The 27958-nt window shown below is 44.9% G+C and overlaps 1 pseudogene across 1 annotated transcript; it reads left to right on the top strand.

Moving 5' to 3' along the window:
• The first annotated feature begins 251 nt into the window (after positions 1-251).
• LOC310792495 (C-C motif chemokine 4 pseudogene) lies at positions 252-27526 on the top strand (annotated as a pseudogene). Its single transcript, XR_014553944.1, has 3 exons — positions 252-485; positions 25019-25136; positions 27427-27526. The product of XR_014553944.1 is annotated as a C-C motif chemokine 4 pseudogene (transcript).
• Positions 27527-27958: the final 432 nt, after the last annotated feature.

Here is a 27958-nt window from a genome sequence, read left to right as displayed (position 1 = left end):
AGTTGAGCTCAGCACCAACCAGTGGATGTGCGTAAGTCTCTGGATGCTTAGCGTGATTTCTAACCCCACATAGGATAAGCAATAACCACGCCCTGTGGCACCGGGATTGGCCAGGAGCAACACTGGAGGGCAAGCAGCCCAGCGATTTCATGAACCAACTGAATAGCTCTTGAGAACGGACAGCGATTTCGAGAGCGGACCTGGAGCGGACATTGAGAACGGGGAAGTGACGAGTGTTATGAGACTGTTCTTTCCAAGACTGTGAAGTGAGTAAAGTGCTGCCGAACTGAATTATCCGTCTCCATCTGGCTGTTTATTATTATTCAAGACTCAACAAGAGTGATATATCCAACTACCTATCGAACCCCCCTACACTTCTATCACGCTGTACTGACCACAAAGAACACACACAAGCATGGCTGCTCCTCGTCTCGCTCTGTCTGTGTTCGTCGTGCTGCTGCTGGCTGTCATCACCCTGAGCCGTGGTAAGAGCTTAACACCAAAACTGTGTGTGTGTGTGTGTGTGTGTGTGTGTGTGTGTGTGTGTGTGTGTGTGTGTGTGTGTGTGTGTGTGTGTGTGTGTGTGTGTGTGTGTGTGTGTGTGTGTGTGTGTGTGTGTGTGTCGGTTATGACCCAGCAAGCATTTTTCGGTTGAAAAGACGTTTGAAAAACGTTTAGGGTCAACGTTGAAAAAACGTGCAAGGAAGGTTTGAAAGTGAAAGTTTTTTCACCCACTATTTGCAGACGTTTATTGAACGTTCAGATTTAGACCATATTTCACCAGCATCTTAAATTAAAAATTCAGGAGCGCACACGGGATTCGAACCCCGATCTCCCACGTGCAAGCCACTGCGTCGTGAGCTATAGATTTTCTTATACTACACAGAGAGCCGGACATATATATACTCTATCTCGCACACAACTTTACTACACACAATTGTCAACGATCGGAAGGACAAGTTATTTTATGTGATGCATACGAGACTATCATATTATGTAACAGACTAAAATTATGTTGTGTGTGTGTGTGTGTGTGCATCTGTAGTCTGTAGGCTGTACGGCTTCAGAGGTTAACTTCATTTAACACGAGAGACTCAGGGGGTACACAGAGCCTCGTATACAGTATGTTACAATAACATAGCGTGCCCAGAGCACCTCGTTCCGCACTTGGTGCAGACCGGTGCAGACTTGCTTTGGTCTAGTCAGTCACAGCTAGTATAGCTAGCGACTAAGTAGGCTATTTGCGCAGGAACTGAATTCATTATTTTATAGTATTGCGCTAAACTATTAACCATAGTTGTGTCCTGGAAGCTTTTTGCTGGCACCACATAGCCTATATAGTCCCATATTTATGATATTCCATGTGACATAAAATGCGTTGAAATGTAGTTTTCGTGTAGACGAGATTTCAACTCTCAGTTACACAATAAAATGGACAAATGCCAATTCACACACTATCAATATTGTCTCTATTCCAAACTACAACAAATGTTTTACCAATATGATTAACCAAATTGTGTTTTTTTACACGTTGACGTTGTAACCGCATTTTAGCCAGTTGAAAAGAGGGTGAAATTAGGTCTTAGACGTTCAAACCCAATATCACCCAGATTTAAACTAAAAATCAACGTTGAAAAAACGTTTTGTGCTCGCTGGGGAGGCTTATCCTGCTTTTGATCATATTCGGGATATGGCGTTTACATGGAAGAGAGAGAAAGCAGGTTATTCATATCCCTGTATACATGATCAGTACTAGTATCCCGGTTACTGATCACTGCATGCTATTTGCGCAGGCGCCTGTGATCTTTACAATACAAACCGGGGGTCATTATTATTATTATTATTTTTGCTTATATTGGGTGCGTGTGACGTGACGTCATTCACCTTTTTTGGACCAAGATGTGGGATTCCCTTGGATTCCGTCTTCATGGTGGAGTGTCCCCATTTGCGCGCAGCGCGCGGCTTTTGCTTTCATTTGAGTCACAACACCTTCGTCCTGTAGTCTGTATACTACAGACTTGAATAGGGCAGCATTTCGATGCTTTCTCCTATCTAAGCTGCCAAGCATTTAATTATTTCATCACCGAAAGACAAAACTCGGCAAAACTCCATTTCCTCATCGCTCCAGAGGTGAGAGTTGGCTGAAGCCGCGCCTGCGCAGGTAGTCTGCGTTCAGAAAGCAGGATAAGGTGTATGCATGCAGCAGTATCCCGGGTTCTTTCGGAGTACTCCAGCTAGCATAACCGGCATTCTCAAAACCGGGATAAGGGCTTATCCAGGTTTCTGAAACCGGGATATGATGTTTACATGCGCAAACACAAAAACGGGATACTCCAAAACCCCGACAGTAACCGGGATACTCAAGTCCATGTAAACGCAGAAATGACGAGCACTTTCTTGTAAAACATACCTGGACTCCAACAAAGAAAGCTTCAGATAGTTTTCTCTCCTCCGAGTTGCACTCGAGCCACTAACATCAATAAGACCCGCAGACGTTAAAGGAGAACTTACCTCCAAAACATTTTTTTTCAGCTTTTAACCAATATATATGACTTTGGGGGTGATGTGTGAAGAATTCTGGTCAAAATTTCCACATTTGACACCAAACTGTTGCCATTTGACCATTTGTATCATTTTTCAGCAGCATATCTGGCATAAGCGCCCTCTAAGGGTGGAACACTGCTTTTTTTTTCTTTCTCAAATGAATGGGAGATTTGGTACAACCTGATGTCAGGTTGTCCCCGAAGACTATGGGATTTCAAGATAGTTACTCCACTACTCCCCCTGTACCCTTTCGGCTCCTCAGAACTCCAAGCCTATTCCTATTGAAGTTTGCTCTTAAAATACTGAACAAACGTCGTCAAAGTTGGCACATGTCTTAATTATAGTTAGTTTCCCGCTGAATGTGTCACTACTTTATTAATATCTTACCTGGATAAGCTCTAATTATGTTGTTTATATTATCAGTCCGACTTGGAAGCACTTTCTGCCGGCCAGTCAAACGGGAGAGTCTGCTCTCATGCACCCGCGGGGGCGCGCGCAGCAGTAGACTGAATGGGGCGGGGGAGGAGGAGGAGAGATCTGCAGCTGTGCGAGAGACACTCACCTCGCTCCGACTATAGCAGGCTACTCAGCTACTGTGAAAAGCGTCCTGTCCAGTCGCACATTCGCAAACAGATGCGGGATTCCCTCAATCCTGTACCCAATCTCAGACTGTATTGAGCAGAAAAATCGCACACCAGCTATTTCTCTGTGTTTGTTTGTTGCTCCGTGAGGTTACAGAGCGCCCCATGCATCCGCCCCATGCAAGCCCCATGTGTGCTGTGTGCTGCGAGCAGCGAGGCTCTTTTAACGTAAGTTTAGACAAGCCACGCACACACACATGGGACAAAATGGGACAAAAATAATTATATTTCTAGTTCGCCACTGAATGGCCAAATTGATATCACTTTCAACCATTTTGAGCAACACTCTTTCCATACAGACCACCAGCGTTGGCTAGTTGTTGATATTTATAAAAGATATTGCCCCTCTCAAATAAATTATTTTTGAGGCGGTAGGCAAACTGTAATGGCGTCGATTTCCGAAAAAAAATCTTGACTTGAACACAGCCAAAGAGTTTAGTATAGACAAGAGCATATGTCATTTCTTGGTTTTTTCCATAGGTATTTTCAAATCACTGTTCTGATACATATCTAGGGGGTAAGTCCTCCTTTAACGTAATTCCCTGGAATGCGAGACTTAGCGAGCCAGTTACATGGCGTTGCATTCTTAGACATTGCCGTTTGCTTTTATTTGGTATGTTACATACAATTGGCTAAATTATTAGTTAATTCAGAGTTAGATGATATTGGAGCAGCGCAGCCATTTTTTATTTTATTTTATTATTATTTTTAGCCTGAAGTTTTGATACGGCCACACAACCGGGTCAAATGGGCATGGCTACATAAGGTGACGTCACGCAGCTGGCTGGAGGCAGGAAGACAGCCCTGGCAAGTATCTGCGGCTGGAAAACTAGTCGAGCTAGACATGTCTTCGTGTTGTGCAGTGGGATGCCAGAATCGGAAAGCTAATAATTGCAAGAGTACCTGGCTGCAGCTGCTGGGCGGACCTCACGCCTCCGCAACTGACAGGAAGTCACGTGACCTCCGCAGCGGAAGTTCATCTTTTTTTCATCTTTATTGACATAAACCTCACACCTCGGCTGCGGAACTTTGTTTTTTTGTAATCTTTATCGACATATTGAAGTTAAACAGACACACAATGAACATAAATGCAACTTTGCCAATGAAGTAGCCTACATGACGTCGGCAGTTCGTCTTCATGTTTTGAACACAGATTTAAAAGGCTTTATACAATATATAAAACTGAGAAGTTAGCAGGTAAATGTGCTCTGGATAGCATTTCTAAAGGAAAGATCTAACTATAAGTGACAGTCGGAATTATTGGTCGCCATGGAGACCCCCACACACACCTAGGCTACATAGCCCTGTCAAAAACGTGTAAACGGAACATTCATATTGGACCCTTCAAAAAATATATACTGTAGTCTACAGTCTATACTGTAGCCTGCAGTCTATATTTATATACTGTAGCCTACCGTCTATATTGATCTACTGTAGCATACAGTCTATATTTATATAGCCTACTGTGGCCTATGTAGCCTACAGTCTATACTGTAGCCTACAGTCTATACTGTAGCCTGCAGTCTATATTTATATACTGTAGCCTACAGTCATTATTGATCTACTGTAGCATACAGTCTATATTTATATAGCCTACTGTGGCCTATGTAGCCTACAGTCTATACTGTAGCCTACAGTCTATACTGTAGCCTGCAGTCTATATTTATATACTGTAGCCTACAGTCATTATTGATCTACTGTAGCATACAGTCTATATTTATATAGCCTACTGTGGCCTATGTAGCCTACAGTCTATACCAGGGGTGGGCAATTATTTTTCATGGGGGGCCACATGAGAAACCCAGATTGTTGCCAGGGGCCGAACAAATATTGTCATGCCGTAACCCATGGATGGGTAACTTTGATGATAGAGAGGGCCACAAAAAATGTCCTCGCTACCAGGTTTTGCTGAGGGCCGAACGGCACCAGCGTGAAAAATTTGGTGCATTTGAAGCCACGTTTAGAGGAATAACTCATTTTAAATTAACAGTTGTGATGTCATTATTCAGTCTTAACCACCAATATTTCATCCTTTTCTCACTCACTCCTATGTCACCACCTGCTCTCAGGGCTTGAAATTAAGTTTTTTGACCACCTGCCAATATGGCTCCTAGATTTTAAAGTTACCAGCCAATTAGAATTTCCACTAGCCAAAATGTTTTTCTTGAAATAAATCAGAATATGAGTGGGTTAATTTAAGCATAAGTATCAGTAAGTGGCCCGGGATAATCAAAGCCTGTGTTGAGGGTCACACGAACAAAAATGCAGTCTTGAAGCTAAATAAATCCAAAACCAATGAGTTAATTATTTAAATTTCTAATTCAATGTAGTCATAAAGATTATTGAAAGATATTCCATATTCCAGACTGAAATGCTATAACAGAAGTGGAGTATTGGCCAGAATGACATGAACATTTGGACATTTATTCAGCGGGTATCTTGCATGTTGCGTTCAGGTGCACTGTGTGTAAAAAAAAAAAAAAAAAAAAAAAATGTTTTTTTTTTTTTTTTTTTTTTTTTGCAATTCCATGGCGGGCCACACAGGTGGCGCCCGCGGGCCGCATCCGGCCCGCGGGCCGTAATTTGCCCATGTATGGTCTATACTGTAGCCTGCAGTCTATATTTATATACTGTAGCTTGCAGTCTATATTATTTTCAGAACATCAATAAAGAATATATGGCAGTTAGTCAATGGGGGGGTTAAAAGAAACACCACCACCACCACCACCACCACATCATCAATCAATAAAACTTTACTTATTTATTCAGGCAGCCAACAAACTAAACCAAAGTCCTCTTCTTCCAACAGTCAGCGACCGTCAAAATCTTCTTCTTCTGTTTTGAGTTTTATGGTGGTTGGCAAACATATGTATGTGCATTACCGCCACCTACTGGAGTTTCGGCGGTTGGCATTGGAGCATTGGAGGTAACGCAAGAAGACCTTCCGCTGGGCTGTAACGTTATAACAAGCTTCACCTTTATTCTTCCCACATATCCTGTTCTACGGCAACGCTATAGCCTCGCATACACACGCAATAGAACACAACACTGAACAGTCTGTTACACTATCAACAAAGCAAGGACTAAAGTTTTACCGAATCCTGTCAACTCATACACCTTTTAATGCTAACCGTAGGCGTCTTTGGTTGCAAGCCGAAAGAGGAATTCATTAAAAATGCCTGACTTTGCAGTGCTTCATATCAGGTAAGCTGTAGCTGTAGGCTGCTAACAGCCACATCGCTCGGTTAGTTAACAACCAAGTAACGTTAAAGGGGGACTAACCCCCCAGATATGTATCAGAACAGTGATTTGAAAAAACCTATGGAAAAAAACAAGAAATGACATATACTCTTGTCTATACTATACTCTTTGGCTGTGTTCAGCCCAGGATTTTTTTTCGGAAATCGACGCGATTACAGTTTGCCCACCGCCTCGAAAATAATTTATTTGAGAGGGGCAATATCTTTATAAATATCAACAACTAGCCAACGCTGGTGGCCTGTATGGAAACAGCGTTGCTCAAAATGGTTGAAAGTTATATCAATTTGGTAATTCAATGGCGAACTAGAAATTTTATTATTTTTCTGCATGTGTGTGTATGTGGCGTGTATCTATCGCTAAGAGCATAGTGACACGAGGCTCGTTTACCACAGCACACCGCACAGTAGGACAACCCCCCGCTCTGGGGTAACACAATGCGAGATTTCTCCACGTCATTCCCTCGTCCAACTTGCCATGAAGTCCCTTTTTTATTTTAGTTTGGGGGCTTTTCGTGATTCTTGTTAAAAGTTGTGCAAAAGTTTTCCTCTCAGCAGAGCTGCAGGCTGCTCCCTCTTCCCTGGAAAAGTCACCAGGCACGCTGCTGACTTTGTGTGTTATGCGCTGCTGGTGTGTGTGATTCTGGCATCGTCTGACGTAAATAGATCAATCAAATGTTTTCCAGTTATTCCTAGGCTGCAAACTTGTTTTAACATGCAAATCGGAGTGTTTTCTGACGAGAATAAAGTAACGTTAACGCTATGTTATATCATCCCATGCGAAAGCCCCTGCCTCTGCCACGAGAGGGTCAGAGCACAATGCTGCTGCTGCGCGCCCCCTTGGCGCTCGTGGATGTGCATGAGAGCAGACTCTCTCCCACTTGACTGGCCGGGGAGAAAGTGCTTCCAAGTCGGACTGATAATATAAACAACATAATTTGACCTTATCCAGGTAAGATATTAATAATGTAATGACACATTCAGCGATAAACTGTCTACAATGAAGACATGTGTCAAATATGACAACGTGGTGTTCAGTATTTTAAGAGCACAGGGTTTTTGGTTGGGAATGACATGGCAACGACATGGCAACACAATGCCATGTCATTCCTTTTATGATTATAGTGGCGTTTATTGATAGTATTGTGTTACATAGGAGTTGGTAGGAAAATAACAGGCGATTGTAATCAATTAACATGTGATTAACAGGTCAAGTGACATCATGGGAATAGGCTTGGAGTTGTGAGGAGCCGAAAGGGTACAGGGGGAGTAGGGGAGTAACTATCTTGAAATCCCATAGTCTTTGGGGACAACCTGACGTCAGGTTGTACCAAATCTCCCATTCATTTGAGGGCAAAAAAAAAGCAGTGTTCCACCCTTAGAGGGTGCTTATGCCAGTTATGCTGCTGAAAAATGATACAAATGGTAAAATGGCAACAATGCTGGGACTAAACACAGCAATGTGTGACTGGATCCTGGACTTTCTGACAGAGGTGGTGAGAGTGGGCAACCTCACCTCCTCCCCACTGACCATCAGCATAGGAGCGCCCCAGGGATGCGTCTCCAGCCCCTTCTGGTACGACCTCTACACCCACGACTGCGTGGCGACTCAAACTTCAAACACCATCGTGAAGTTTGCAGACGACACAGCAGTCGTGGGGCTGATCTCCAGGGGCGACGAGACGGCCTACAGAGAGGAGGTGAAGGCCCTAGAACAGTGGTGCCAGGACAACCACCTCTCTCTGAAAGTCTCCAAGACCAAGGAGATCATTGTAGACTACAGGAGGGGGGGGGCGCACACACCCCAATCACCATCAACGGCACAGTGGTAGAAAGGGTGGACAGCTTCAAGTACCTGGGAGTCAACATCCACCAGGACCTGACATGGGCCGGTCACACCGCCACTGTTGTCAAAAAGGCCCAACAGCGACTACACGGACTCAGGCGCCTAAAGAAATTTGGGCTGAGGCCAGAAATCCTTAGGCACTTCTACAGAGGCACCATTGAAAGCCTGCTGACTGGCTGCTTCACCACCTGGTACGGGAACTGTACCACCATGGACCGCAGGGCGCTACGGAGAGTGAGACGCGCGGCCCAGCACATAACAGGATGTGAGCTGCCAGAACTGCAGGAACTATATAACCAGCGGTGCCTCAGGAGGTCCCTGAAGATCATCAAAGACACAAACCATCCCCACAACAGCCTGTTCTCCCTGTTACCCTCAGGGAGAAGATACAGGGTCCCAAAAGCACGCACAAATTGCTTGAGGGACAGTTTCTTCCCGCAGGCCACGAGACTCCTTAACATACACAAATAGTGTAGTAGCTGTACTGTACCGCACTGTAGATGCTACCATTATGTATGTCTAATGTTTAATTGTATGTTTAATTAGGTATATCGTCGCTGTCGTTCCAGGACCTCGAATGTGCCTTTTTTCACTTTTTTATTTTTTGTCATGAATCAATGCCATTGGTCACCCTTCACGTCTCTGTGTGGTTTTTAACAAATGCAACCAATGGAAAAGCATTAAAACGAGCTTGTGAGTAAATCTCGTAACGCCATTCGCCCTCAATCTGTCAGTCAAACCTCGAAATTCCCCCCCTACCTCCGTGTGTACCCCCCTCACGCAGGACAATAAACCCGGAAAAGACACACGGCAGACGCGCTGTGTATTTCTCATATCGTTTTGACTAATCCTGGCTTCCTCTGACGTTAATATATCAATCAAATGTTTTCCAGTTATTCCTAGGCTGCAAACTTGTTTTAACATGCAAATCGGAGTGCTTTCTGACGAGAATAAAGTAACGTTAACGTTACGTTATGTCAGACTATTTCTCACCCCATGCCAAAGCCCCCATTCGGCCATGAGAGGCGAGGGGCAATTCTGCTGCTCCTGCGCGCGCCCCCGCGGCCTGGAGCTTGGGGGCTCGTGCATGAGTATGCGACTCTCTCCCGCTTGACTGGCCGTGAGAAAGCGCTTCCAAGTCGGACTGATAATATAAACAACATCATTTGAGCTTATCCAGGTAAGATATTTATAAAGTAATGACACATTCAGCGGGAAACTAACTATAATTAAGACATGTGCCAACTTGGACGACATTTGGTTCAGTAGTTTAAGAGCAAACAGGTTTTTTTTACTTCCTGAAAAGTTTCTGTTTTGGAAATTCGAGGTCCTGGAACGACAGCGGCGATATGCTATTTGCACCTGTACGTCAAATTCAAAATGTTTAAGTACGTCCAAGTATGCACTAGGGATGTAGGTACTACCGGTACTACCCCCGAACCGCGGTGCTATTGCTGTAGAACCGGTTCTATACTAAGATTTAAAAAGAACAGGTACTTTTCCGACCGCTGCTATGACTGATAATGGTCAATATGAGCCTGTCTCTTTAAGAAATGCGCCGGAGTGAGTGACGTCATATCCACATGTCAAGCGGTGAGGAAAAGAGTTTTGAGGAAAAAAAGCAGCTGAGCACTGAGCAGACCCGCGCACATTAAAAGCAAACTAGCAAAGTAGGCTATGGCTAAACACAAAGCCTCTCCCAGCCCAGTTAGTAGCAGCAGCTGTGCCCTTTCACAGTTTACATCTAACGTTATGTAGGCTACTTTCACGCATACTTCAGTCAGGGTTATCGACAGTCCATATTATTGCCTATGCACGTTTCCCGACGCTACAGTGAGAAAATGCGCTCGTTAATGCGCTCGTTAACTAACGTTACAGCGGACTCCGCTGTACTAACGTTACAGCGGACTCCGCTGTACTAACAGCGGACTCCGCAGTAACGTTAGTTAACGAGCGCTCACTGTAGCGTCGGGAAACGTGCAGAGGCAATAATATGGACTGTCGATAACCCTGACTGAAGTATGCGTGAAAGTAGCCTACATAACGTTAGATGTAAACTAGGGATGCACAATATATCGGCAATCATATCGGTATCGGCCGATGTTAGTCATTTTTTAACATATCGGTCATATCGGTATCGGTCAGATGTTGCAATGTTAATATCGGTTATCATTATCAGCCAAATTCTTCACATTGATATGAAATAATGCAGTAAATCTATGATTTATGGGCTTTTCCAAAGGCTTTGCAAATAAAGAAATGCATAACTTTTTCTAATTCAGTGTTAATTATGTGTTTTTCAGTATGTACAAAATGTGATGATCATAATAATGTGGTTTTATACAGATCATATCGACATCGGTAAATATCGGTTATCGGCCATAACAGCAATGTTAATATCGGTTATCGGCATCGGCCAAAATTTTCATATCGGTGCATCCCTAATGTAAACTGTGAGTAATACTGCCTGAATGCCCCACCCATGACAAGAAGTGCTAAACTGGAAATTGAGATTACTGAGTATAAACAATTTAGAGACATCAGCCCTGCAGAGGATCCCCTGGCATGGTGGAAGCAACACCAGACAGACCTGCCCATCTTAGCTCAGTTTGCTAGACAATATCTCTGTATTCCAGCATCAAGCTGTGCATCTGAACTTCAATCAGGAGAGGCCAGTTGGTAGGATTAGACAAACTTTATTTAGCAATCGGCGTGCATGGCAAATGCTTTGGCGCTTGACTCCATTGGCCAGTGGCGCTGCTCTTGAGGCAGAGGAGGGCGCCTGCATGGGCTAGGAGCTACATGAGTGCAGGAAGGAGCAGTTAGGGACCGTGCACACGTTCTCGTTGAAATATTTGCAGTACGTGTTGACGCTGGAGTTACGCACCTGGTTGCCTGCCTGGGAGGACCCGCTGGTGCCGGGCGCCTGGGAGGGGGCGGCGCCGGATTGAAAGGCCGCCTTTGGGCAGAATTGTGCGGAGTGCCCCGGTTCGCCGCATGAGTAGCAGGTGTTCGCCGGCCGCCCGCTAACCAGCTTCATGAATATCTGCATGTCCATGACGGACCAGTCGAGCCGCCTATTTGCCCGAGTGATCATCAGGGCGGCTTTAGCAGAGAACGCTTTATGATATTGGTAAAATAGTTTACCGTGGCTGGAGTAGAGATCCACTATTAGCGCTATGTATTTGTCTAGCTCATGGCGGCGCTCTGGATACACTTCACAGATCACGTCACGGTAGACGCCGAACGTGTTCAGGAAGTCACATAAGGACAGGTCTTTGGGCAGGCGGGGGTCGGACGACTTTAAATAAACGGGGCCATCTGGGTCACCCGTAGCCTTCCTTTTACACTCGGGAGATGGCAGGAGTATGCTAACTAAATTGATGTCTCTGCCCTTTAAAATCTCTGACCTTAGCCTGGGCGAAATATCAGCACAGGGAGAAACAAAAGACATACCGAATGGGCTGGCAGGCAAAGCGGACGCCAGAGTGTTCATCTGGGCGGGTTGGGTGGTGGCGGGGAGCATATCAGCTTGCTGCATGGGCGGGGGTAGGATCGGCTGCTGCGCCGGGGTTTCCAGGGCGCTCAGACGGGCTTCTACTGCTCTGCTTGCATCTAGCAGAGACAGCAGGATGGCTCTTGACGACCCCTGTCGGCTCGGCGGAGCTACGGATGGGGCCGCTTCGGCTTCCGGGGCGGCGGCCTGGGGGTCAGTGCGACCGGGAGGGACGAGGCGTCTCGCGGCGGCCCCGCGGCCTGCGTTTCCCCGGCGGCTCCCGGCTCCCGGGGCGGCTGCTGGTGTTCGCCCGCGGCCTCTCGCGCGTCCGCGCCGAGCGGCCTCTCCTTCCGGCACGCTCGCACGCGTACTTGGGCGTCCACGGGCCGTCGCAGTGGCGCGCCCCGTGCCACGGGAACGCGTGCTGGGCCTTCTCGTTGGGGCTATGCTAGCAGCCTGTGCAGCCTGAGATCCAGCCACTTCGCCGGCGTCCTCATCAGAAGACTCGGGAAGCAGGTACGCTCCGTGGCCGGTCTGGAACAGGGAAGCGATGTCTAAGCTGTCGTCGCTGTCCGTGGACAGCCCTGGCTCGGGACTCGACATACCGGAATGGAGTGGAGAGCGTTGAAATCTGCGGTGAATATCCGCGGGTGGAGAAGGCTTGAGGATGCTGATTCGGTCTGCAGATGTGGAGCAAAACAACGCTTCGGGCCGGCTTCAAGGGAGATGGACTGCCGTGGGCTGCTGCTGCGATGATCGGCCAGAGAGAGAGAGGTGACGTAGACCCTTGCTATATATATGAGGATTAACTGACGTCATGTTTGACGTCATAGCAGACGTCATACTAGGATTTTTTGACCACGTTGAGAACGGATTACACGTGAGTGGCCTTCTGCTTGAACTATGGTCTGGAGACCTCAGGGAGATGGACTGCCGTGGGCTGCTGCTGCTATGGTCGGCCAGAGAGAGAGAGGTGACGTAGGACCCTTGCTATATATATGAGGATTAACTGACGTCATGTTTGACGTCATAGCAGACGTCATACTAGGATTTTTTGACCACGTTGAGATCGGATTACGCGTGAGTGGCCTTCTGCTTGAACTATGGTCTGGAGACCTCACTTCAATCAGGAGAGGCCAGTTGGTAGGATTAGACAAACTTTATTTAGCAATCGGCGTGCATGGCAAATGCTTTGGCGCTTGACTCCATTGGCCAGTGGCGCTGCTCTTGAGGCAGAGGAGGGCGCCTGCATGGGCTAGGAGATCCCCCAAAAGGAAGATCTGATTACCGGAGGTTAATTGAGATCTGCAGGCGCCAGTAGTTGATTGCACTATTCCGGCCTTCGACCTTTTTAGCGGCTTACAGCTATTTGCGGCTGGCGCTCCCAACTCGGTCGGGCCTTCGATCTTGCTTTTCCTGCCTTCGACCTTTTTAGCGACTTACAGCTATTTGCGGCTGGCGCTCCCAACTCGGTCGGGCACCTCGTGATAGCGCTTCCCAGCTTAGCCTACCTGGCCGCCTTGGCGCTTCACGATTGTACTTTTCCTGCCTTCGACCTTTTTAGCGACTTACAGCTATTTGCGGCTGGCGCTCCCAACTCGGTCGGGCACGTGATAGCGCTTCCCAGCTTAGCCTACCTGGCCGCCTTGGCGCTTCACGATTGTACTTTTCCTGCCTTCGACCTTTTTTAGCGACTTACAGCTATTTGCGGCTGGCGCTCCCAACTCGGTCGGGCACCTCGCGATAGCGCTTCCCAGCTTAGCCTACCTGGCCGCCTTGGCGCTTCGCGATTGTACTTTTCCGGCCTTCGACCTTTTAGCGGCTAACGGCTATTTGCGGCCGGCGCTCCTAACTCGGTCGGGCCTTCGATCTTGGTACATTAGAGTTTAGCTTGGCGCTTCCCGGCTTGGCCTACTTGGCTGCCTTGGCGCGACTACCCTGACTTTTTTGCTCTCTCTTTCTCTTTCCCCCCCAAAAATGAGCCGGGGAGTTTACTGCGCCTTGCTGGCGCCGTGCTTTCGGGGAGCCACCACCAACGAGACATTTTCTTCATCGGCACGGAAGTCCGGGACATTGTTTGTTGCCATGCTCACCGATTTAAGGGAGGAGGGTTCTTTGGGCCGCCAGTATGGCCGCCTGCTCCGGGCGGATGTAGCTGGAGAATGCCGATGACGACCAGCGGCCCATTTGCTGGAGGGAGGCGGAGGACACTCCTTGCTCGGCGGCCGAGGTGGCCGCTCTGATCCTGAAGGAGTGGCTGGAGTATTTCTTTGTCGGGAGGTTGCGTTGCTGGAGCGTTTGCCTGAGGTGCAGGGTGAACCAGGATCTTGTCATGTGGTGACAAGGTGCGATGAGGAACAGGGGGGCCGAGGGGCCGGTCCGAGGCCTGAGCCTGACGTAGTGAGCAATGGACGAGAAGGGGCAGAAGGGGGAATTGTTCCGGGCGATGACGATGTGCCGATGAGGGCCAGCGGCCCGTTTGCTGGAGGGAGGCGGAGGGCACTCCTTGCTCGGCGGCCGAGGTGGTCGCTCCGATCCTGAAGGAGTGGCTGGAGTAGTCCTTCGTCGGGGGTTGCATTGCTGGAGCGTCTGCTTGAGGTGCAGGGTGAACCGGGATCTTGTCGTGTAGTGACAGGGTGCGATGAGGAGCAGGGGAGCCGAGGGGCCGGTCCGAGGCCTGAGCTTGACGTAGTGAGCCATGAACGAGAAAGGGCAGAAGGGGGCTAGTGCCTTCCTGTATGCTATTGTGTGCTGGGGCAGCGGGGCTCTCTGGCTGCGGTGTCAGAGAAGAGAACGTTGTCCAGGCTACGCTCCATCGTGAACAATGACTCGCGCCCACTCCACGGCGTGCTAGTCGAACGCAGGAGTACGTTCAGTGAGAGACTGATTCCACCTAGATGCAGTACGGAGAGGCACAGGAAATCATTCCTGCCTGTGGCCATTAGTCTATTTAATGCCTTCCTTAAAGAGCACCTCGGAGACGCTCAGTCTCCCTGAGACTGAGCCAGCCGATAGGTTAACTGTGCCTGGCTGAGCCACGTGTGGCGTATAGGGCAAGCCGACTTAATATAGTCCCGGGTGCAATAATGATAATTGACACGGAATGTATACTTACCTGACGTGTTTTGTATTTTGCATTTGCGTTGCATTTACTACTGTTTATTTTATTTTAAGCTATGTGTGTACTGTGAGCGAGCTACTGTAACCTGTCCCGATTTCCCCTCGGGGATCATTAAGTCATTCTGATTCTGCTTCTGAAGAAATGCCAGAGGCATTTTACTTTGAAATTCGTTAAGAACAGGAGGTGGTGTATTAAGACCGGGTAGCTTAACACGGAAAGACGTCAGCATTCCCTGGGCCGTCTGGCTTCGGTCCGAAGTTATGCAGTAACACTCATTCTAGCTGATGCTCAGACAAGCTCCGTGGGCCAGGGGTGTTAGAATGGCCCCTTGCGTGGTTATTATTATTATTGTTGTAATTATTATTATTATAATTATTATTATTATTGTGACTCCCGCTGGCCATTTGCCAGAAGCGATTTCCGCTTAGGCGTCGGAGATAGGCAGGCTGAGATGCCCGCTGGGTAGAATAGTCAGATCGCAGGCCAAGCGCACGAGGTAATCAATGACTCCACGCATGTCCTTCATGTCTGTTTTGACTTAATGCCATCAGGAAAGCGCTTTAGACAGCCTGCCTGCGAAACAAGCAGAAGGAAGTTTGGTTTGGTTCCAGAGGCCATTCGACTGGTGAACAGCCACAGTACGAGAAGTGGTCAGTTTATCTAGACTAGGTCTGTACCTTGACCTTTTGATTTGAACCCTTGAACAAGTCTAATATGCACTTGGATTGTATTGACTGAAATTAATTTGTATTGATGTGACACCTATATTCCTTTGTGGTGTTGGATACACTGTAATCAGGGATCTTGCTTTATCAGTGTCATTTATTGTATTTATTGTCTTGTTTTTTTGTATTGTTTTTGGATGTGTACAGAGTACAGCTTGTTTGCAGTATTCATGCCTTAAATTGGCCTTTGCGGGACTAATAAAGTTTTTTTTTTTTTTTTTTTTTTTTTTTTTTTTTTTTTAATAAATTGAATTGATTTTACTGGACTGGTAGATTGCCCGTTTAAATGCTGAAGTACTGATACTTTCCTCATGGGTCCTTTCGCGTCCACGGGTGACTGGTCCTCCGGGGTATGCTCGGTGTGCTGTGGTCGTCAACCCCGTCCTTGGTAGAGCAGGTAGCTCTTGAGAGAGGCGGGCAGGGGCAGTCCGTGGATTCCGCTCGGGCGGTCCCTTCCTAGAGCCGCCCGCACGGAGCGCCTGCACAGGTCCATCAGAGGGAGGGGATCCGGATCGAGTCCGTTTATGTACCGGATTCGTATTTCGCAGTGTCACTATGAAACCTAACGTCCCCTCGTCCATGTCCAAGACGACTAACAGAGCGAGTCTGGTATTATGAAGGTGTCGTCGGGCTCCAGGAAGGGGGGTGATAGTGGAGTTGTTTTTTTTTAAGATTGTTGTTCAGATAAACCCCCTCAGATCGGCTAAAGTTAAGAAATTATCATTGTCATCATCACAGGAGCTTCCTAATTTAATTTATCAGTCACCATCAGTCACATGGGGTTGATTGAGAATGAGAAGGCAAGAGTATATAGTGCCTTTTTGAAAACGGCGCTGCGGCCATTTTGGCCTGAAATACGGCTCCTTGCTGGGGCAGAAGCTTAGTCTCCAAAATGGCGGATTGGCTGTCGCATCTTTACGATAAAAGGTCTCTGGTTACCGTGAACCTCCGTTTCGCAAACACCACAACAAGGAGGGAGACAGCTACTTTTCACACTCTGTTTTGGATTAAGAGGATGTCCTGAAGTGTGACGGTGGATTAAAGACTTGATGAAAAACGTCATGTGATCTGGTGGATTATAGTCTTCGTGACAGAAAGAACAGGATGGAACATGGATGCGAGTTTTACTGCCGAGTGCGACTTTCTGCTTGACTGCATGTAACGTTAAACTTTTATCGTCCATGAATTCCTGGGAGTGCTTATTCTTTTCGTGAATGGATTATTTTACGTCGCTGGATTTGGAAGGGAAGCAAATTGCACTACATTTCAGCTGTTGCCGCCAGAATGAACCGTTCGCCCCATGGACCTTTCGGTCTGCCCAGAGTGCCCGAGATGCCACGGCGCTCCGGCTTCAGCGCTTCTCCAAGCCGGTTCCCGTCAATCACCGTGAATCTGCCCGGCGGCCTGGGGGTCAGTGCGACCAGGAAGTACGTGGCGTCTCGCGGCGGCCCCGCGGCCTCCATTTCCCCAGCGGCTCCCGGCTCTGGGGGCGGCTGCCTCTACTGGTCTTCGCCCGCGGCCTCTCGCACGTCCGCGCCGATCGGCCTCTCCCTCCGGCACGCTCGCACGCGTTCTTGGGCGTCCGCGGCGCGGCGCTTCGTCTTCTGCTCTCCTACCGGGGCCGTCGCAGTGGCGCGCGGGGGGCTATGTTGGCAGCCTGTGGTCCGGTCGCTTCGCCAACGTCTTCGTCAGGCACCTCGGAAGGCAAGTACGCTCCGTGGCCGGTCCGGGACAGGGGACCGATGACTGAACTCGACATGCCAGGAATGGGAATATCCACGGGTAGAGAAGGCTTGTGGGTGCTGATTCGGTCTGCGGATCTGGTGCAAAACAACGCTTCGGGGCCGGCTTCAAGGGAGATGGACTGCCGTGGGCTGCTGCTGCTATGGTCGGCCAGAGAGAGAGAGGTGACGTAGGACCCTTGCTATATATATGAGGATTAACTGACGTCATGTTTGACGTCATAGCAGACGTCATACTAGGATTTTTTGACCACGTTGAGATCGGATTACGCGTGAGTGGCCTTCTGCTTGAACTATGGTCTGGAGACCTCACGTGTTTTCAGTACTTCTGGGAATATCTGCAGTCCAACAAGATCTAGACTGACCGAGGAACATGTTGACACCCCGTTTTCTTGGCTAGGAACCTGAAGAAGACATTGGGATGGGAGGGACTGAGTGAGTATAAACTGAGAGTCAGCCAAACAGTGAGTCTGTCTACCACCCATAGGAGAACTAGGGTTTAGACTGAGTAGGCTGGGGGACAGAATGGGAATATGAAGCCAGTTATGCTGCTTGTTGAAGAAAAAAAGATTTGAGTTTCTGCTGCTATAGTGTTTTATTATATTATTATTTATTTTATTTATTTTACTTATTCCCATTTCCCACTGTTCAAAAGATTTGTGTTATGTTACTGAGTGTGTACTTATTTGACAAGTAAAAGTTAGACAGAATTTAAATGCCACCAATTATTTATTTATTGTTGTTATTGGTGTTTCTCTGAGTTTTTGCTGCTATAGGCTAGTGTTTTATGGTCATTTTATTTTCACTGGCATTACTTTATTTTACTTACCGGTATTCTCACTGCTCAAAAGGTTTGTTTTGTTCAGCATTTAAATGCCACACCAATTTATTGGTGTAATTGTTCCCAAACTCTTAAAATAAAGCCAAATCTTGACATTGGACAGTTTCACTTTTTTTTTTACAAAAAGTATCGAAAGTATCGAAAAGTATCGAAATACAAATTGGTACCGGCACCGAAACAGAAATTTAGTACCGCTACAACCCTAGTATGCACATGACATGTGCACCTATGTGCAGTGAATATGCCACTGTCTCTGACTTGTCTTATTACTCTACTGCCTTATTGCTTGTTGTGTCTCTTGTTGTTTTTGCACTCATATGCCCTGTTATATTTGTTCTATGTTGTAAATGGAGTTCACAGCACAAGAATTTCACACGTGATACTTGTACTACGGAGTGACAATAAAAATCTTGAATCTTGAATCTTGAAATTTGAGTTTGGTGTCAAATGTGGAAACTTTGACCAGAATTCTTCACACATCACCCCCAAAGTCATATATATTGGTTAAAAGCTGAAAAAAAGTGTTTTGGGGGTTAGTTACACTTTAACAACCAAGTAACTTTGCATAATGTCATTATTGAGTTGTGTGCATTATCAACATAACAATATATCTTTGCAAGTTACAGAATAACTATCTACGCTATGTATTGCTGTCCACTCTAGGCTTGGCCATTTCTTCTTGTCTTTTATCCATTGACACAGCGCCAGTGAGTATGGGTCTGTAAGACGTATCCCATTAACCAACGTTAATTTTGATGCATAACATTGCTTATCACTAGGCGATAAGCTGTTGTAGTAAACCGAGAACTGCATTTTAAAACTAAAATCTAACCTTGTGTCGCAGATGGGCGCAGAGCAGTCCTGACAGTGGCGGCTTTTGCACAGCTCTGTCTGTCAATGCCAGCTTTCTACCTCCTTGATGCGCGCGCAGCTCCAATGTTGACAGCTGTATAAGGGGTCTATACCGGTCAGATCATGGTCCTGTCAGTGTGATACATCTGATCCTGATATGATTTGATTGATTACATACGTATTGTGGAATTGGTCATTACATCTATATAAGACCTTAACCTGAACTAGTTCTAATGGCATATTTTGCTCAGATGCTACATAAATATGCATGAATGTTATTATTAGTGAGAGTAGTAGTTAATGCAGAGTTTTAGTTTGGGACATTTTTATGCCTCTGCTGCCGGCGATAGCCAGGCCGGAGGCATTATGGATCCGGGTTGTCCGTACGTATGTCCGTACGTACGTCCGTACGATGTTCGCTAACGCGATATCTGAGGAACGCCTTGACGGAATTTAATCAAATTTGCCTTAAACATCGACTTAGGCTCAAGGATGATCTGATTACATTTTGGTGGTCAAAGGTCAAAGGTCAAGGTCACTGTGACCTCTCGAATGCCATTTTCAAGCTTGTTAACGTGATATCTGAGGAACGCCTTGACGGTATTTCATCAAATTTGCCTTAAACATCCACTTGGACTCAAGGATGAACTGATTCGATTTTGGTGGTCAAAGGTCAATGTCACTGTGACCTCTCGAACGCCATTTTCAAGCTTGTTAACGCGATATCTCAGGAATGCCTTGACGGAATTTCATCAAATTTGCCTCAAACATCGACTTGGACTCAAGGATGAACTGATTAGATTTTCGTGGTCAAAGGTCAAGGTCACTGTGACCTCACGAATGCCATTCCCAAGTTCGTTAAAGCGATATCTCAAGAACGGCTTGATGGAATTTCTGCCTATTTGGCTCAAACGTCGACTTGGGCACAAGTCAAATTTTCAAGTCAAATTTTATTTATATAGCACCTTTCATACACAAAGGCAATTCAAGGTGCTTTACAAAAAAATAATCGAAAAAACAAGCAGCAAAGCAATGCACATATAAAAAAACACATAAAAAACACAGCCGACAGTTTTAGTTAAAATATATACTCAAATTAACAAACATGAAACATTATTTCTGTTTTAAATAAGTTACAAGGCATTCTTCAGTATTATTATTACATGCACAGTCCATTTGTTGGAAATGTACAGGAATCTTTTTTTTTAAATTACAGGCCGAGAGAGGCAGTAGTTTAGTAGCAGTTAAAAGCAAGAGTAAACATAAAGGTCTTTAGCTTGGATTTAAAAATAGGCAGAGTAGGGGCAGATCTAATGTGTTCAGGGAGTTTGTTCCAGTTATGAGAGGCATAGTGGGAGAACGCGGCTTCACCATGTTTTGATTTGGTCCTCGGGACAATTAGTAGACCAGTGCCTGAAGATCTCAGGGATCTGGATGGTTCATAGTGTAGAAGCATTTCAGAGATGTAGTGTGGGCCTGACCCGTTGAGAGATTTGTAAACTATTAGCAGAATTTTAAAGTCTATTCTAAGATTTACTGGCAGCCAATGCAGGGATTTGAGAACTGGTGTAATGTGTTCAGCTTTCTTGGTTCTTGTTAGAACTCTAGCAGCCGCATTCTGAATGAGCTGTAGTTGTTTAATAGCTTTTTTGGGAAGACCATTGAAAAGACTGTTGCAGTAGTCTAGCCTGCTAGAAATGAAAGCATGAATTAGTTTTTCAAGATCTTGTTTGGACATATAGCCTCTAATCCTTGCTATATTTTTTAGATGATAGAAGGCAGATTTTCTTATAAGCTTGATGTGGGAGTTGAAATTTAGATCAGAGTCAATAATAATGCCAAGATTTTTTACCTGGTCCTTTGGCTTCAAAGATAGGGATTCGAGGTGAGCAGTAACTTTGAGCCTATCTTCTTTTTTGCCGAAGACAATTATCTCTGTTTTGTCTTTATTAAGTTGGAGAAAATTCTGGCACATCCAATCATTAATTTGCGCAAGGCACTGACACAGTGTCTCTATGGGGGCATAGTCATCCGATGAGAGGGCTATGTAGAGTTGGGTGTCATCTGCATAGCTATGATAAGCTATTTTGTTTTTTTTGCATAATTAGGCCCAGAGAGAGCATATAAAGGTTAAACAGGACAGGACCTAAAATTGATCCTTGGGGTACCCCACATGTCATTTTGGTTTGTTCAGATGTGTAGCTGCCAATGGAGACAAAGTAGTTCCTGTCTTGCAGATAAGATCTGAACCACTCTAGGACCGTGCCGGAAAGCCCGACCCAGTTTTCCAGTCTGTCCAATAGAATTTCGTGGTCAACCGTATCAAAGGCAGCGCTGAGGTCTAGTAACATTAAGATTGAGATTTTACCTGAATCAGTGTTCATTCGGATGTCATTTATAACTCTGATAAGCGCAGTTTCGGTGCTATGATGGGGTCGGAAGCCTGATTGGAAGGGATCTAGGAGATCATTGGAGGATAGAAAGGTATTGAGTTGTTGGTAGACAGTTTTTTAGAGTATTTTGCTAATAAAGGGAAGATTTGATATTGGTCTGTAATTGCTGATTATAGAGGGGTCGAGGCTACGCTTCTTAAGCAAGGGCTTAACAACTGCAGTTTTTAGAGATTTTGGAAAAATGCCTGTAAGAAGAGAGGTATTAATTATCTTCAGTATGTCGGTCGCCAGGCAACTGTAGACATTTTTTAGAAAGCTTGTTGGCAGGGTGTCTAGGCAACACGATGAGGATTTAAGGCCTCGTATCGTTTCTTCTAGTTTCTTATGGTCAATGACATTGAACTGAGTCATGTTAATTAAGCACCTATTTTGTGGGTGCGGCGGAGCCACATTTGTTCTTGATGTGGAAATAGTTAGTCTGATATTTATAATTTTATCCCTAAAGAAGGTCGCAAATTCATTGCATTTGACATTGGATAGAAGATCAGGGGCAATTTGTGGGGGGGGGTTTGTCAGCCTGTCAACAGTGGCAAAAAGTGTGCGAGCGTCATTGGTGTTTTTGCTGATAATGTCGGAGAAGAAGAATTTTCTGGAATTTTTTAGTTCCTGGTTGTAGGAGTGAAGACTATTTTTATAGATGTCATAATCGATGTGAAGTTTAGTTTTCCGCCATTTGCGCTCGGCTTTCCTACAATCTCTTTTTTTGTTATTTACAGAGGGAGCGTTTCTCCATGGTGCTTTTTTCTTACCGGAGATTAGTTTAGATCTAATGGGAGCTACAGCATCAATAGCCTTTAGGGTTTTAGAATTGAAGTTATCTAGGAGATCATTGACAGAGGCTGAGGAGAGGGAAGGGGCCAGCGAGAAAGCCTCCATGAACCGTGTGCTAGTGCTCTCGTTGATGTGACGCTTTTTGATGGTTTTTGACCGAGTAAGAGCGATAGGGGTGACCTTGAGTTCAAGAAAGATACAGAGATGGTCGGACAGAGCAACATCACTAGCTGAAAGAAACGATGACTCAAAGCCCTTGGTGATAAATAAGTCTAGGGTATGGCCTCGATTGTGAGTGGGCCCAGAGACATGTTGTAACAGGTCAAAAGTGTCAAGGAGGTTATTCAATTCTTTGGCATTATTATCATTGGGGTTGTCAATATGAATATTAAAATCTCCTGCAATAGTTAAACAGTCGTGTTCTATGGAGATTATAGAAAGGAGTTCTGAAAATTCATCAAAAAAACTACTAGAGTACTTAGGTGGTCTGTATATAATCAGTAGTAAAATAGAGGGAGAGCACTTCAGAACAGCGGCCAGATATTCAAACGATGAAAAGTCGCCAAACGATACCTGCTTACATTGAAAAACATCAGAGAAAATAATAGCTACTCCTCCCCCCTTCTTACCGACTCTGGGGGCGTCAATGTAGTTAAAGTTAGGTGGGGCTGACTCATTAAGAACATATTCCCTGTTGTTTAGATCAAGCCAGGTCTCTGTGAGGAACATGAGGTCCAGTTTATGACTCGTAATCAGATCGTTTATTAGAAGCGACTTGCTTACAAGTGACCTAATATTTAGCAGTGCAGCCTTGATACTTACATTGCTGGGTTGATTTTGTAAATGCTTTTCGGGGTGTCCCTGGAGAACAGATACTAGGCTTGGTCCTGGAACAGGACGTGCTGAGAGATAATCTTTGTTTGTTCTGTAGCTAATCAGGGTGGGGATAGCTAGACATTTGATCGTTTCATGATGCTCTGTGACCTTGTTTTTGGGGCCGGAAATGATTTTTTCAGTTTTCGCCAAGGATGAACGGATTACATTTTGGTGCTCAAAGGTCAAGGTCACTGTGACCTCTCCAATGCCATTTTCAAGCTTGTTAACGCAATATCTCAGGAATGCCTTGACGGAGTTTCATCAAATTTGCCTCGAACATTAACTTGGCCTCAAGGATGAACATTTTGGTAGTCAAACTTCAAGGTCACTGTGACCTCACGAACGCCATTCCCAAGTTCGTTAACGCAATATCTCAAGAACAGCTTGATAGAATTTCTTCTGATTTGGCTCAAAGTTCGACTTGGACGCAAGGATGAACTGATTCCATTTTGGTGATCAAAGGTCAAAGGTCAAGGTCACTGTGACCTCTCGAATGCCATTTTCAAGCTTATCAACGCGATATCTCAGGAATGTCTTGATGGAATTTCTTCGAATTTGCCTCAAACGTGGTCAAAGTAACTAATGGCGGAGGTATAAGTCCGCGTTGCGGTCGTTCTAGTTTTTAATGAAAATGATCCAATTGACATTATTATACATGTTGTGTACAAGGATTCCTTGTACACAAGGATTATGCTTAAAATCTTAAGATATTGAATATTGGCACAAAACATCAACTGTCAGCAGCTCATCAGTAACCTAAAAACTAGAGGTCGACCGATATTGCTTTTTCAATGGCCGATGCCGATGCCGATCTTTAGAGAGCAGGGCGGCCGATGGCCGATATATAATGCCGATTATTTTATTTTTTTTCATTCGATAAAATACGATTAAAATAAACTCCTCAAAAAAAGTTTGGAAACGTTATTTTGCTCGATTATTTCTCCCCTTTAATAATACCAATTGGTATTGTATTTTATATAGTTGGAAAGCCTGATTAGTCACCTTTACAACGGGGTACAACTTGTAAGGATTGTGCATTCGTGGAATGAGAAACACACAGCTAAACGTGTGGGTAGCGCCCCCAAAAAATGTGCAATATTCTTCTGTTGGTATTTTTTTTTAAGAAATCTAGTAGCCTAGATTTCCATTATCCATTCATGCACATTGAAAATCGAATATAACATTATACTGTCGGCCTACATCTAATATAAGATGTTATCTTAGCCAGTACAGTAACATGTTTTTGATTATTCTTTTTATTAAATAGAAAAATACATTAGGTTATGCGGTATATATTTCAGTAGTGACTGGTAGGCTATAGCGAGAGAGCAGTATGTCAGAGAACTCATTCATGCACTGTTCTATACATTAACAATAATAATAATAATAATAATGTAACTGTTTAGATTTGCTGTCATTTGATGGGAGAAGTGTGTTTGCAGAAGATGGTGGTGACTGAGGAAACGTAACGTTACAGTAGGCTCATGGGTGCATGAGAAGACTCACATTCAGTGGCGGACTGCATAATCGGGCACGTCGGGCAAATGCCCGGTGGCCTGGCCTGGCCTGGCCTGCCAAAAAGAAAAAAAAAAAAAAATGTTTTTTTTTTTTTTTTGCAGGCCGATGCCGATTAATTAAAAATGCCAATAATCGGCCCCAATTAATCGGCCGGCCGATTAATCGGTCGACCTCTACTAAAAACCCAAACCAGTCGAACCCTGGTGTGTGTGTGTGTGTGTGTGTGTGTGTGTGTGTGTGTGTGTGTGTGTGTGTGTGTGTGTGTGTGTGTGTGTGTGTGTGTGTGTGTGTGTTGTATCTTGCTGAGATGTTCATTCTCAGGTGTTTGTTGGTAGAAATACGTGGTGATGGGCCGGGTGAATGCTGCTTTAACTTTATTCGGAGGATGTCCACAGCGAAGAATCTGATCAGTTACTACTGGACCAGTTGCCGGTGCGCCACACGTGGAGTGGTGTAAGTAGAGCACACTACACTATAGTATAGCAATAGGCTGTTACTGGGTGGCTATAATGATTACCAACATCATCTAGATCAACATCTATCATTATCTACACATAATCATCAATCATTATAAACATCTACCAACATCTACATCAGGGCTATTCAACTAAATTGTTCAGGGGGCCACATTGTCAGAAACCTAAGGGGCCAGGGGCCGGACCGTTCCCCGAGCCATTATATGTACACTTGACACTACCCGCCACCACATTTTCGCAGCCGTGCTGGAACTATTATTAAATAGGGGTGCTGTAAGGAATGGAATCTCGACAGAAAATCTGATGTTTTTTGGACTTTTATCCATATTTAGAAGAATATTTAATTTTAAATGAACATTAGGATTATACTGTTGTGATGTCATTATTCAGTATCTTCTCCTTTTCTCACTCACTTTCATGTAACCACCTGCTCTCCCTTTTGTCGTTTTACACTACAACAGACAGCAACACAGGCATAAACACTGAACTTATTATTATTATTATGGAAAACCATGAAAATTATGATGTTATGTGTTATGATGAAAATCAAACACTGTAATGTAATAAACAAGGAAAAATGAAATAAAAAAGCTTCTCCCGGGCCAGTCATAGATCTTTGTCCCCCACCCCTATTTTTTTATTTTTTTATTTTTTATATAAAACTCTGGCGATCAAAATTCAATTCAAATTAAATTCAAACGGGCCGTATCCGGCCCGCGGGCCGCCAGTTGAATAGGCCTGATCTACATGGTCACTAGTGTCAATCACATCACCGTCATAATCTTCACCAACATCATCATCATCATCATCATCACCAACATTATCTCAACATTCATATCGACAGAAATTTCAGAAAACTCTGGCAAAGTTTGTATTTGTATTATAATAACACATCGTATCGTATCGTATTATAACATATTGTAACGTAGTATAAAGTATCGTATAATAACACATCATATCGTATCATATTGTATAACACATTATATCGTAGCATATACCGTATTGTATTATAGCACATCGTATCGTATCGCATTGTATTATATAACATATCGTATCATAGTATATCATATCGTATCGTATCGTATTATAAGCGCAAGTGGAGTCTGCAGTGCCACCAATTACTGGTACTGCATGGTATCCACCAAGATACCATCACATCGGAATGAGATGTTTGGAGCGGAGGAGTCTGGTGCAGCGCACAGGTCCTAGACCTGGTGAGACGAGGGAGGAGCCCGGCCGGGTGGCAACCCACAGAGCCCGGTCCCTCTACGTACCAGAGCCCTTCTCCCCCCCGGTCCCGGCAGAGTAGTTCCGGAGCAGCCGATTGAGTGGCCCTGACCACGTGACCACCTTCGACCCTTCCTAGACGGCTGACCATGGGTAGCTACTGGGACGTAAGTTGGGGCTTGGCCAGCCCCGGCTGGGTCACCTGGGCGAGGGTGTATGATGTTGCGAGACCCGAAACATCCTATGACCCCAGGGTACATCACTGAGGATACGTCCCAGTTGCATCCATGCGATGCTTTCTCTTTATTTACATATCGTATCATATTATAACATATCGTATTGTATTGTATCGTATTATAAAATATTGTGGTCTCTGTGGTCGTTAAAGATCCCATCAGCACTCTTCACAACATTAGGGGTGTAACCCCGGTGCCCTGGCTCAATTCCCACACAGGCCTTCCTTCAATCATGGCCACCTAATCATCCCTCATTACTTAATTGGCACATTCAGTCCTCAACTCTCCACCTGATGCTGATGTGTGGTGAGCCTTCTGGAGCAAACTGGCTGCTGTGCATCACCCAGGTGGGTGCTACACATCAGTGGTGGATGAGTTGAGCCCCCCCTCCCCTGATATGTGAAGCGATTTGAGTTAGAATCTAGAAAGGCGCTATATAAATCCAATTAATTATTATTATCATTATTATAACATATCGTATCATACTGTAACATATCGTGTAACACATGTATTGCATTAAAACATATTGTATTGTATTATAACACATATCGTATTATAATGTATTGTATAGTATTATAACACATTGTATCGTATTGTATTATAACACATCATATTATAATGTATTGTATAGTATTATAACACATTGTATCGTATTGTATTATAACACATTGTATCTTATCATAATCATATTGTATCATCTTCACCAACAACATCAATCCCAGTCACCATCGTCACCATCGTGGTGCCTATTCTCCCTCTGAAATGTTGAGCCTGTCTAACAGTCTCTTTGCTCCTCCCCTCCAGGCTGAAGGGCGTGAACGGTAGACGGCTGTGTGCCGACCCTTCCGAGAGCTGGGTGAAGAAGATCATGAGGCACCTGGAGAACAACAGGATAACACAGTGAAAACTACAAAACATAATACAAAAATCAATACATAGTTTCCACATCAAATTAAAACTGTACAACAATTTATTAAACTAGTTAAAATAACTATCAAAATACACAATTTATTTAGCAAATTAACAAATAAGATACTTTAAGGGGGGATTTGAGGATTTGGCCTTTAAAGATTTAGCTTATCAAAAAGACTCAAAAGATCTTTTCAAAGATTTGAATGATAAAAAAAAGGAAAAGAAAAACGTTTCCAGGCAGGTTCGAATTCTTGGTTGAAAAGCGCTGTTCAAAGAAAAACTAAATAATGACAATGACATCTTAAAGTGTTTGGTAGTCTGTTATTAATCAAGGTTGTTTTGTTTATTATGCTGTTTATTATGCTGACAACCCATTAGGACTTGTTGACAGATGATTAACAAACTTGTAACAAGCCTATGCTGA

The sequence above is a fragment of the Poromitra crassiceps genome (assembly GCF_964638095.1).
Source record: "Poromitra crassiceps genome assembly, chromosome: 18".
NCBI lineage: Eukaryota > Metazoa > Chordata > Actinopteri > Beryciformes > Melamphaidae > Poromitra > Poromitra crassiceps.
Note: the sequence above shows the minus strand (reverse complement) of the source record. Positions and strands in the feature narration are given on the sequence as shown.